This window comes from Cyanistes caeruleus, chromosome 8 (assembly GCF_971803275.1).
Source record: "Cyanistes caeruleus chromosome 8, bCyaCae1.hap1.1, whole genome shotgun sequence".
Lineage (NCBI taxonomy): Eukaryota > Metazoa > Chordata > Aves > Passeriformes > Paridae > Cyanistes > Cyanistes caeruleus.
Genome location: NC_141708.1, coordinates 35389162 through 35400591, shown reverse-complemented (window position 1 = coordinate 35400591; position 11430 = coordinate 35389162). Strand labels below are relative to the sequence as shown.

The 11430-nt window shown below is 49.1% G+C and overlaps 1 long non-coding RNA gene across 1 annotated transcript; it reads left to right on the top strand.

Annotated features, from left to right (window-relative positions):
* Positions 1 to 3521: 3521 nt before the first annotated feature.
* On the top strand, positions 3522 to 5725 carry LOC111931439 (uncharacterized). The gene is made up of 3 exons (XR_002865538.2): positions 3522 to 3609; positions 4740 to 4872; positions 5544 to 5725. It is a non-coding gene; the product is annotated as an uncharacterized LOC111931439 (long non-coding RNA).
* Positions 5726 to 11430: the final 5705 nt, after the last annotated feature.

The window sequence follows — 11430 nt, the reverse complement described above, 5'->3', positions numbered from 1 at the left end:
TGACCTGTGGAAAATGCACATGGAAGGGGAATTTCCTCAGTCAGGAACCAGCACTGAAATACACAGGACTGCTGGATCCATGAGAATTTTTTTTTTTTTGGGGGGGTGGTTCTTTTGCCACCCTCCCCATCCCATATGTGCCCTGATCACTCATGTCTCCGTTTTCCTGCAGTCTTTAAATACCAGCCTCCCCACCAGCCAGGTCCTGCTTGTAGAGCTGTGGTCTGGATTATATTTATTTAAGTTTTTAAGTGTATCTGGGTCACTGCTTGCAGGAGCTGATGGTCTTAGACTGGCCTGACAAGGATGGGGCCACCAGCCCTTCCCCTCACTCCAAACCTGGTGAGTGAGGAGGGATCCTGGGTGTCAGAGGTGATGAGTGAACTGGGAAAACTGGAGCAGCTCAAGTGACTTTCCCAGAGTCACTGACACCTCCTGGCACTGGAGCAAGGTCCTGGGGTGGCCAGGGGATCAGCAAGGGGCAGAGGCTGGGGTGTGGAAGGGAGGTTTTGGGGTTGCCAAGTGCGTCCACTCCCGTACATCTCTGTGAGCCAGGAATGCTCCACTCTGCCTTCCCACCTCCTCCAGCACCCAGGAGGGCTGGAGAGCCCACACAGAAGGAGCTGGGATGGCAGGGAAGCACTGTCCAGAGTGGCAGATGGAGAGCACAGCACACCCCAAGCCCAAAGCCCTGGCTGTGCCGGTGCTCTCCTTTAAATTCCAGCGATGTGCTGTCGCTGTCAGCTAATGCCCTCTAATGGGTCCATTAAACAGCTCTGTCTTTGCCTTGGCTCCTAATTCCTCCCTCCCCTCCTCATAATCAGGCAGCATTACCTGCTCCAGAAGATACGATTACACTCCCTAAATCTGCCTAAACGACAGCGCTGAGCCAGCAGCAGACACACGCTCACCCTTCCTTGGCCGAGCCAAAGCCTTGGGAGATCCAGCTCTGGCACCCAGCATTCCCTGCAGGAATTCCTCAGGGCAGCTGCCCGTGGTTAGAGCAGATTTACACCAAATAGTTCCTCCATCCCTGCAGAGCAAGGGGATCTTGGCTTCCTCTCCCCCTGGAGCAAGTCTTGCCAACCTGCTCTCGGCCTCGAGCTCTTCTGCTCTTCCAAACACTCCAGCCCAAATCTTTGCTCTTTGCCAGGGCAAAATCTCCCAGGAAACCCAGCAGGACAAGGCACCCACCCCTGGCCCCTGTTTGCCTCTGCATGGAAGCATCTCTTCAAACACCAGCGGAGCAGGGACTGGAACGACTCAAAACCGACTCCTTTTTGCTCGGTACTTGGTTGGCCTTCTCTGGAGTTGGGGGAAATTTTTAATAGCTCTGACTATTGATAATCTGTCACTGGGAATTTGCTCAGCACCTGGCGGCACCGGCGCTAAAAATGCAAGGTCCTGCTCCCCAGAGTGCCTGGAAACATGGAGGGAAAGCAGATTTGGGGAGGTGGTAAGGTCACGGAGAGATGTGGAGTTCCAGGGGCACAGCCAGCTGAGAAGGCTGCCAGGGACAGGAGCAAGCAAGGCTTGTGGGGGGACTTGGAGGAGAAAAGAGTGAGAAACGAGGGTCTGTTGGAAGCTCACTGCCTGTGCTGAAGGAGCATCATGATTTTGGGGTGTAGCACATGACCCCGAGTCATGTCATTTTTGCTTTTTCTCTGATGATGGGCAAAGCAGGGCTCTGGGGGCTCTTTGAGACCCGTGGGTAGAACCACAGTGATGCCAATTTTGGCTGTCAGGAGGAAGGCTAAAGGAAGACACAGGTGAGAGGAGCCCCAGGTGAGAGGAGCCCCAGACCAGAGAGAGATGGGGAAGGGCAAACACAGCCACGTGTCCTCAGGCAGAATGGGTGTCTGCAGCAGAAGGTGAGGGCAGAAATAGCCTTTAAGCCAACCTTGCTGCAAACTTAAAGTGCATTTAAGTCTCTTTTAGTGTCAGTTTTATTCCTGATGACCTCTGATCCAGCAGGCAGGCCTTCATTTCCTCCCGTTGGTGCTGGGCTGTGCGCTGCCGGGTTTGTTTTTCCCCCTTCCCGTGTTGCTCCCTGATAATGTCATGCTGAGCTGCTAAAGCCAGCTGCAGTTTTGACAGATGATGTACCAGTTCCCTCCGCTTCAGATCTGACATTTCCACGAGCGCTAAACACACATGCTTACAAATTTTAAAAGGGAAAAGAAACCCCCACCACCGCTCTCTCCCGCTTTGGTTTGTTGGGGGTGGTTTTTTGGTTTTTTTTTTTTTGTGTGTGTGTGTGTGTGTGTCATTTTGGAGTTCCTGAAAAATGCTGGATGATCTTGAAATTGAAACCTTCTGTGTAGTGGAAGCCACTGTGTGTGATGCTCCTCACGCTGGTGGCCGTGCCATCCATGCCATGATTTTTTCCCCCTGTCTCCCATCACTCCGTGGCTCTGGATTTAGCACACGAAGCTGTAAATATTTCAGGGCAGTGCTGCGAGACGCAGCAGCTCCTTCCCTCTTTGCAGCCAAGGCAGTGGAACACAGCGGTTTGGGAAAGATGATCCTCTGGAAGATGGGAGGGCTGACCCCAGAAGGAAGCCTGTGCTTGAGGCTTGGTCTCCTGGCAGAGAAGGAACAGGGGGAAAAGGTGGGAAGAACTTTAAAACCATCAGCTGATGTTCTTTGAGTGCTCACGCTTTCAGCAGGAGAAGCCGAGGGGAATTTTTCCTTCCATGTGGATGGAAGCAGGATCAGGCTATTTATCTTTGATGAAATGCCAAGAAATGGCTGGTTGTGTTCAGAAGCAGCAAAAAAGATGTAATAAATTGTGCTTCCTGCTCTGAGAAATGAGTGAGGAGCCCAGATCTGATAGCTGCCTGCACACATCCTTCCTTTTGTGCTGTGAGTGATGGGACTGCAGCACCCAGAGAGGATCTGGGGTTGGAGAACACGCCGAGGTCTGACACTTCTGCCACCTGAAGAGCTGACTAAACTTGCCTTGGAGTGTTAGAGGAGGGGGACTGGGAGTTGTAGAGGTCCCATTTCCACAGGACAGCTCTGTGGGTGCTGTGGGTTGCTTACTGCATGGAAGAAAAGCAGCCCCAGTTCTGGGGTTCACCTGACTTTGGGAAGTCAGCCTATTAAAAATTATCTTCAAACTCCAAGCAGGGCAGAAAAGAACTCCAGGCTGCTATTCCTGGTGGGAAAGCACGGAGAAGGGAAGGCACTGAGGGTCTGCTGTGGAATCAGAGGCAGCTGAAGGGAGGAGGACCTCAATGCCTGTAAAGAGAATCCACCTGGATAAACAGGCAGCACCACCCCTGTTTATTCTGTGTATTCCTGTCTAACAAAGTGCTGCTCCTGTTGCTGTGGGAGCTGGAGTGATGTGAGATTTAAGAGGCTGGTGAAGATGCTGTGCTGAGCTGCTTGATGCCACCTCAGCCAGAGAACAACACCGCTGCCTCCCCCTGAATATTTGGCCTTGAAGATTGGAAGCTCCACATCAATCCAAAATCCCATTATTGGCTTTTTTTTCACTATTATTTCTTTTGTAACAGAGCCAGAGGAGCGGTTGGCCCTGCCCTTTTTCCAGCATCCTGGTTTTCCCTCTGTCTTGCCTGCCTGGGAAACACCAGCATTGCACAGGTAGTCAAGTAATATTTCCCTTCACTAATCACAGAAATCAATGCTGGCTCAGGCATAAAAGAGGAACAAAGCCAAAGGATTTGATCTTCCTTGCCCCAGCAGTGGCATTCACCTGCACCTCTCAGACCTCTGGCATCACCTCAATGTGTCTTTCCCTGCCTGGAATGTGTTTGAGCCCTGGGGATGCCAGGGAAATGGTTGGAGGTACCAGCCCCACCACTGTGCAATAAAAAAACACACCTAAAAAACCAATGTTATGCTTTCAAGAAGGGGACAGAGGGGAGAAAAACTGCAGGCAGTAGAGATAAAGCCAGGCAGAATTATGGAAAGGCGGTATTTAATAGTTCACCAATCGTGTTTTCAAGGTGTGTTACCCCTAGAGCTGAATTAAATATTGATCTTTTTTTGTTTGTTTGTTTAAAAACAAAAATTAAAATAGAAAAATAGGCATGAACCCAAGCATCCCCCACCACCAAAAAATTTAAATGTTGGCTGCTGCCCCTCCTGTTTCTCACACCTGAACGAGTGCATCCCCCCCTTTTTAGGCTGCCTGTGTCTGTTCCTGTTTGGCATCCCCTGGCAACCCCTTCCCAATGTCTCTGCCCAGGGTTTGGACACCCCACTGCTTCCTGGGGCTGGGCTGAGAGCCCAGCAAGGGAAATCAGGAATTTTTTCCTGATCCTTTTCATCAGGGATGTGTTTTACCATCCACACAGGAATTTTTTACTAGCACAACTGCAAATCTAATGAGGAACTCATGCAACTGAGCTATGATGGGGAGGTGCAGGAGGCAAAGGACAGGGAGCTTCTTATACCAACTTCACCTCTAAAAGCTGCAACGGGTCCTTTTGACACTGCATTAATACTGCATTAATACTATTATACTTAATTAATTAATATTATAATAACAATAACCATCCCTGAATGGTCTAGCTCTTTTGAGGAGGTATCAGCTTTGATAATTTTTAAATTTGTCTGAGGCAGCTTGGAATTACCTCCAAAAAGCTCTCTATAAAGCCAGATTGTATTGCATTTAATACATATGCTTTTAGCCCTTTCTTCCCTGATTTTCTTGGACTTTGATTGATATTTCTGTAGAGGACTTTATTTTTATTTTTTCTCTTTTAAAGTGCCTGTGCTGGCTCACAAGTGACTCAGTACTTGATCAATACTGCTGGTGGCTGTTGGTGCAGCCACTGATGGGAAGCTGGAGGAGAATTATTCTGGTGAAAGCCTCCGAGAAAAATCAGTCAGAGAAGGCTGGTGAGTTTTCTTGGCTTAAATCTTCAGTGTTTTCAGACATGGGGAGGGGAAACAGCCAGAAAACGGGTTTTGGAGAAGGCCAGAGGTATCTAAATACTCAGTGGAGGGAGTTTATAGTGACAAATCACATTACCAGCGAGGCCCTAACAAAGCATATTTCCAATGCCTCTGCGCTTGGCAGCAGGGAGAAGCCTGTAAGGACATCAGAAAGGCTTTTCTGGTTCAGCTGGAGAGCACGTCTGTACTCACCACAAAGGCTGTCCTGACCTCCAACTGTTTTCCTCTCCAGGGAATCCTGGAGTCTGATGTGATTTCTCTGCCTAGTAACACCCAGCAGATTTTCCTCCCTGCATCCCTCTGTGAGCCCACACAAATCTCTTCTTCCCCAGGGTGTAAAATGTGCAGAGCAGTGCTGGTGAAATTTGCAGATAGGCACAAGGTGTGGCTGTGGGGAGGGAGTCCAAACCTCCCCAAAGGGTAAAACTTCCTCGTGTTCATTTATAGAATCAGACTGGGGACCTTAAAGAGCATCTGGTTCTGTCCACTGCAGGGGCAGGGACACCTTCTACTATCCCAGGTTGCCCCAAGCCGTGTCCAGCCTGGCCTTGGACACTTCCAGGGATGTGATTTTACTTTGGAATGTGCCTTGCTTTCCTTTCCTCTCATTCCAGACCCATGCCATGGATGCTGTCCTCCACACCCTGTGCACCATCCATCTTCCCAACTATGTGCTGTCACTTCTTCCAGGAAGGGGCAGATTAAAAAAAAATTGGTCATGACAGGGGCTCTTTGTTAAATGGAAACTGTTTTAGTGGAAAAACAGCAGCCTGTGTCCCTCACCGAGCACTTAGAGGTAATGTTTGTACATTTAAATGGGGAGGAAAAGGTGTGGGGCCAAATTTTGGGGAGCCCCTGGTTAAAGCCTTGGCAGCACACTGAAAACGTGTCACCCCTGGGTTAAAGGCAGCCCTGAGAAACCTGACAGCCCAGGTGAAACCAGCCAGAAGTGACTTCTCCCGTCCTCCTCAGGAGGGAAGATAAATGTCATCAGTCATCAGCCGTCACAGCTTATACAAGGCACATTTTTCTCTGCCTGCTGCTGAGCTGGAACCGCTCTGGAGGGAGAAGGGAAAGCATGGGGAGGGCGAAGGGGAGCTGTGAATCCTAAACTTCTCCCGTCCCTTGGGTGGCTCTGTCAATGCTGGTAGAAAAATGTGAGTAAAGCTGGGGGGAAACAAAGCGTTTCCCCCAGGCAGCCAAAGCAGGGAGGTAAATGAGTGCAAAAAAAAACCCCAAAAACCCTCCCAGAAGTTATCCCAGTTGCTTCTCACCCAGCTCCCTGGTAGTTTAAAGCTGATGGTGAGGAGCAATCCTGCAAATCTGTTAATTCCAGCCCCCAAAGCCAAGGAAATCGTTCAGTGCAGTGGGCAGTGCTGGGCTGTGCAGCTGGGCAGGACCAGGCAGGGATGGGATATTCATCCCAAGGGACAAGGGTGTTTCCTGGGAGCCAAATTCTGGTTTGATTCAGCCTCCCATTCCCTGAGTTTCAGTGGGAGATAAAATTATGGGTCTCCTCCTCCCCAAAGTCCTGGTTCTTGCTGCTCTGTGTCTCTTGGCAGGGTAAGAGAAGGCGATTCCCTGCTCGGCTCAATTCAGGCATTTCCTTGGGGATACCCGGCACCAAAACCTTTCCTGTGTATTTAACAATCTCAGGGAAGCCTTACCCATGATCTTGTCCAGTCTCTCCTGGAGCTCAGGCAACCTCTTGGCATCCATGGCATCCTGTAGGAAGTGATCTCTCACTCCAGAGTCCTGTGTTCCGTGGGAAGAGGTGGAGTCGCCATCCCCGGAAGAATTTAAAAGCTGTATAGATGTGGCCCACGAAGACATGGCTTGGTGCTGGGTTTGGCAGTGCTGGGGGAATGGTTGGACTTGATCTTGGAGGGCTTTTCCAACCTAAATGACTCTGTGAAGGATCATTTATCCCTTTCCATCAGCATCCCCAAGCCATGGGCTCTGCCAAAACACCTCCACCCTGGGCGAGGCCCATCCTGGTATTTCTGCTCTCGGTTCACCCCAGGGAGAAAAGGACATATCCTGCTGAATCCAGGATTCATGCAGATAAAGCTCCACCACCAAACCCTGCTAGGAACACAGCCTGGCACATAATTCCATGCAAAAAATAACTCATTAAGTGAACTGAGCTCCCCTCACCTCTGGAGAAACTGCTCCTGAACTCGCCGTGACCCGCGATGTCCTCAGGTAAACCAGACATTGGAAATCGTCCCCTGCTTTAGAATTTGTTCTTGGGCTTGTTCTGCTCAGTAGGTGAAACTGTGCAAGGCCAGAACCTGTCAGCTCCTGGTGACAAAGACAGACCACGGGGTGTTTCCTTCCCCAGTGGGGTGGGATGGGTCCTGGAAGCACAGGGAATTACCAGATTCTGGAGCATTCCAAACCTGTGCCTCCCTGAGTAATTGAACTTTGTGTAACACACAGCTCCGAGGGAGAATGGACCCAGGCAGAGAACGTGGCTCAGATTTAATCTCCTTGTACTGAGCCCACACATAAATAATTGCCTGGGAAACTGCTGCTTCGATCTGCCCCGCTGACCAACCTCTGTCACGGCCTGGGAAATTCTCCTCAGCGAGGTGATTTGCATAAGATGAGCCAGAGGAGAGGTGCCAAGGAAAAGAATGATTTAAATTTTTTTTTTATTATTTTTTATTTATTTTTTTTATTTTTTTTTTAGACGCATCAGGCAGCATTTGCAGCATTTGCCCAGAGGATATTCAGTTCTGGTATCGCTATTTTCGTGGTGGCTTCTTTACAGTGATTAATTTAAGGTGCCAGCATCAGGAATCATGGGAACATATGAGAAACCCAGTTTCTCTTTTAAAATAGAAGTTAAGTTTTCTTCCCAGCGCTCCAGGAAAAAAAAAAAAAAAAAAGCAACCCCGGAAAAAGGTCATTATTAAAGAGATGCAAAACTCCCCTCTGCTTCTCATCTAATCTCATCCTTTTTCATTCTATTTCTTAAATTGGAGGGGAAGAAGCCCTCTCTCTTGAAGGGCACCAGATGGTTGCATATCACCAAAATGGAAAAGCCGCTATCATCCAACCTTTGGGAGCAGATGCCTTGATTTTCCACACAGGCACGGCAGCCACCACCTTTCCCGTGTCTTTTGAGAGCTTTCCTGGCAAAGCTGGGCTCGTGGTTCCCAAACCAGTGTGGTGTGGTGAGGCCTGGGCGGGATGTCTCCACCCATCGCTTCCCTGTGTATAAACGGAATTTTCCCCCTTCCCACCCGTCGGTCTGGCACTGAGCTGTCCTTGGTCAGGCAGGAGAAAGCCAAGCTTGTTCCAAATCAGTCCCAGGCAGGGACTAACGTAGGGTTAAAGCCACTCAGGTGTTTGAGCAGTTCAGGTTTGGCACAGCAGGTGCAGTGTGCTTGGGGTCACACCCACCATGTTTTCCCTTATCCACTCGCTTAGGGTGACAGAATTACAGAATTCTTTAGGTTGGGCAAGAGCAGAGCCTGCCTCTCTGGCTGCACCCTTCTGTCAGGGAGCTGTAGAGAGCAAGAAGGTCCCACCTGAGCTTCCTTTTCTCCAGGCTGAGCTCCCTCAGCTGCTCCTGGAGCTCCAGACCCTTCCTGAACTCAATTCCCTTCTCTGGACACGCTCCAGTCCCTCAGTTTCCTCCCTGAATGGAGGGGCCCAGCCCTGAAGTCAGGGTTGGAGGTGCCTCAGCAGTGCCCAGCACCGGGGGACAATGTGTGAGGCATCAGCTTGGAGCTGGGATTTCTGGAGAGTTTCATCCTTCAAACTCACACCCCTCCGCTTTTGTGGATGCATCCACGAATGAAGCTCTGCTTCATTCCCAGTGATCCATCCCTGTCTCAACAAGTCACCTCCTCGCCTCCCCGTGCTTTTCCATCCTCTCCTGTGCATTTGTTATCCCACTCTCCTTCATCCCATTGTTTTAGCCACCCTGGGCTGAATCCTATCCCCGACGGCAAAGCCTTCCGAAGAAGAGGGTTTGTAGTTTTTTTTACCAGGGAAAGGATAACGAAAACCAGAATTCTGCCCTCTCCCTCCGCATTTACCAGATTGATTTTTGAGCTGCTCGCAGTCAGGTTGCAATAAATACACTTGAAATCCCCTGCACGTAATGGTTGATAAACGGTGGATCATAATTCAGCTTGGGTTTGGCTTGCTGGCACGTGCGTGCCCGCGTTTTCCTTTCTCCAGCCCTTCGTCCCGCACAACTCTCCTGCGGAGGGATAAATTGGGAATAATAGAGGCTCTGCTGACTAAATTTCCACTTGCCAGTCGGAAAATTTCGTGCTGGGCGTGAAGTTCTTGCAAACAGCGTGAGGTAAAAAGAAATAAAACCTGGGTGGGAGCAGTTGCGCTAATCCCCCGGGAGTTTGAGCCTCGGGAAGGAAGAGCGGCTTGGGAAGAAGGCTGGGCAGCTCCTCCTGGATGGGGATTGAGCTGATCCCAGCAAAGTGACCTTAGCACAACCCTATCCCTGCAGCCACCATGCCCCAAAAACACGGTGGCAAAGGCACTGGGAGGGGTTTGAGCAGATGCGGAGTGGGAGATGGAACTTGGCGCAGCACCCAGGCAGGAAAATCCATATCTGCCTCGGACTTACGATCTGTCGGGGGAAATGGAGCACAGATATTTTTAAAACGTGGGGCCATTAAGCTCTCCAAATGGGCCAGCTCACCTGCTATTTTAACAACACGTTGTGACAACATCTTATTTTATAAGCGGTCCTTTCGGACTTATTAACTCTAAGCTGTCTCATCCCATTTGGAGCGAGGAAAATGCCATCGAGATGACCCCTGGAACTGTTTAATGAGCTTTTATAGGGCGCAGGAAATTTAAGCTCCAGCCCAGGACTTCAGGGAGTCAAAAAAAAAAAAATTAAAAAATTTAAAGAAAGGATCAGGAGTGCTGGTATTTACATTTCGTTTTCCTGCTCTTCCCTCTGCCTGCCCTTGTGTTTATTGTGGGATGGGTCCGTGGGAATTTCGTCTGGAATCCAGTATCATGATGAAGAGGATGGGAATATTTAAAGTGCCATCCTGGCAATGTGAAGTGTCTGCAATAGTGTCACTTCCCTTTTTTTCTTTTTCTTTTTTGCCAAAAATGTTTTTCCTTAAGAAATACACCCCCTGGGAGTGTTCCCTTGGGTGAGGGGAGAGGCAGTGCCAAGAGAAACGAGGGTGAGGTCATGGAAAAGGGAAAACCAACTCAGTCTTGCATCTGGGAATTGGCTGCCAGAGTGGAAGAAGGGTGGAAAAAAGGACTTTGGAGCTTCCCAACCTATTGCTGGTGGTGGAGGCAGCCCGAGGATGGGGAGGGAATTGGAAACTCAGCTCTACAATGTGTCTTTTTTTCCCAAACAAGATTATTTCAGATAGTAGTAGTAGTAGTAGTAATAATAATAATAATAATAATAATAATAATAATAATAATAATAACAACAACAATAATAAAAAATTTCAGAGGTCTCTGCTCTGCTTCTAAGGGTTTATATTTTCCTATGGTGAACACCTCCTGTTTTTCGCCCTTAGCAATGAAAAAGGAAGCCCTGCTCCTAATTCTTGGCAGAGCATTCTCCAAAGTGCTCGTGCTCTGCCTTGCTCTCATTTTATTTATGTTACAATCACAGCAGAGCTCTGCTTGGAAAAGCTGAGAAAGTAGCCAAGAAGAATACACACAACTGCCCAGGAGAGATAATCAGTTGTTAAAACACGCCTGCTGCTCTAATTAGAAAGGAAATGAAATTGGGTTTGAAGTGGAATTAACTGAACGCTCCCTTATCCTGTCCATCTCCTCTGCTTGCCCAGCCCTTCTGGACAAATATGATGGCAAGGAAAAAAAGAAAGGTGATCTCTGAAACCCCCAGCCCCTGGGCCTGAGCCAGGGAAAGACATCCCTTCCAATCTGCTCATCCTAAATGTACCTTCAGCTCGGGCACCACCAGCTCCAGGGCTTCTTGCCTCTGGAGCTCGAGTTTCTCCTCTGTCTTGTACTGACTTTTGGCCCCCTTTTGGAACAGGCAGAAGTGGATGGATTGTGCCTAATAGGTGGTTTAAGCTGTTAAAAATGGTCTTTTTTTTCCCTTTGTTTATTAAATCTGAGTTGATCCCGTTTGATATTGTCTCCTTAAAGAAAAGGGTTAAAAGGGTCATTGCTGCTGATATAATGGGAATAACACCTCCTGTGAGAGGGGGCTCTGGCTCTCAATTCTGTCCCCTCGAGGGGGGAAAAAGGTGGGATAGGTGCTACTACTGCTGGCTTTTCCCTTGGATGGAATTCATAGGATCACCGAGTGGTTTGGAATGGAAAAAGGACCCTAAAGATGCTTTAGTTCCATTGGGATTCCAACAGATCCCGGCCTTCTGCCTGGCTCTCATGGCTGGCTCTAAGGAGATCCTTGCCCATGGGTGAGCCAATTGCTGGATGGCTAAAAAAATGTACTGTCCACCGCCTCTGTAATTTGTACTTCCACAAAACTGTCAGGGAAGCGAAACGCAA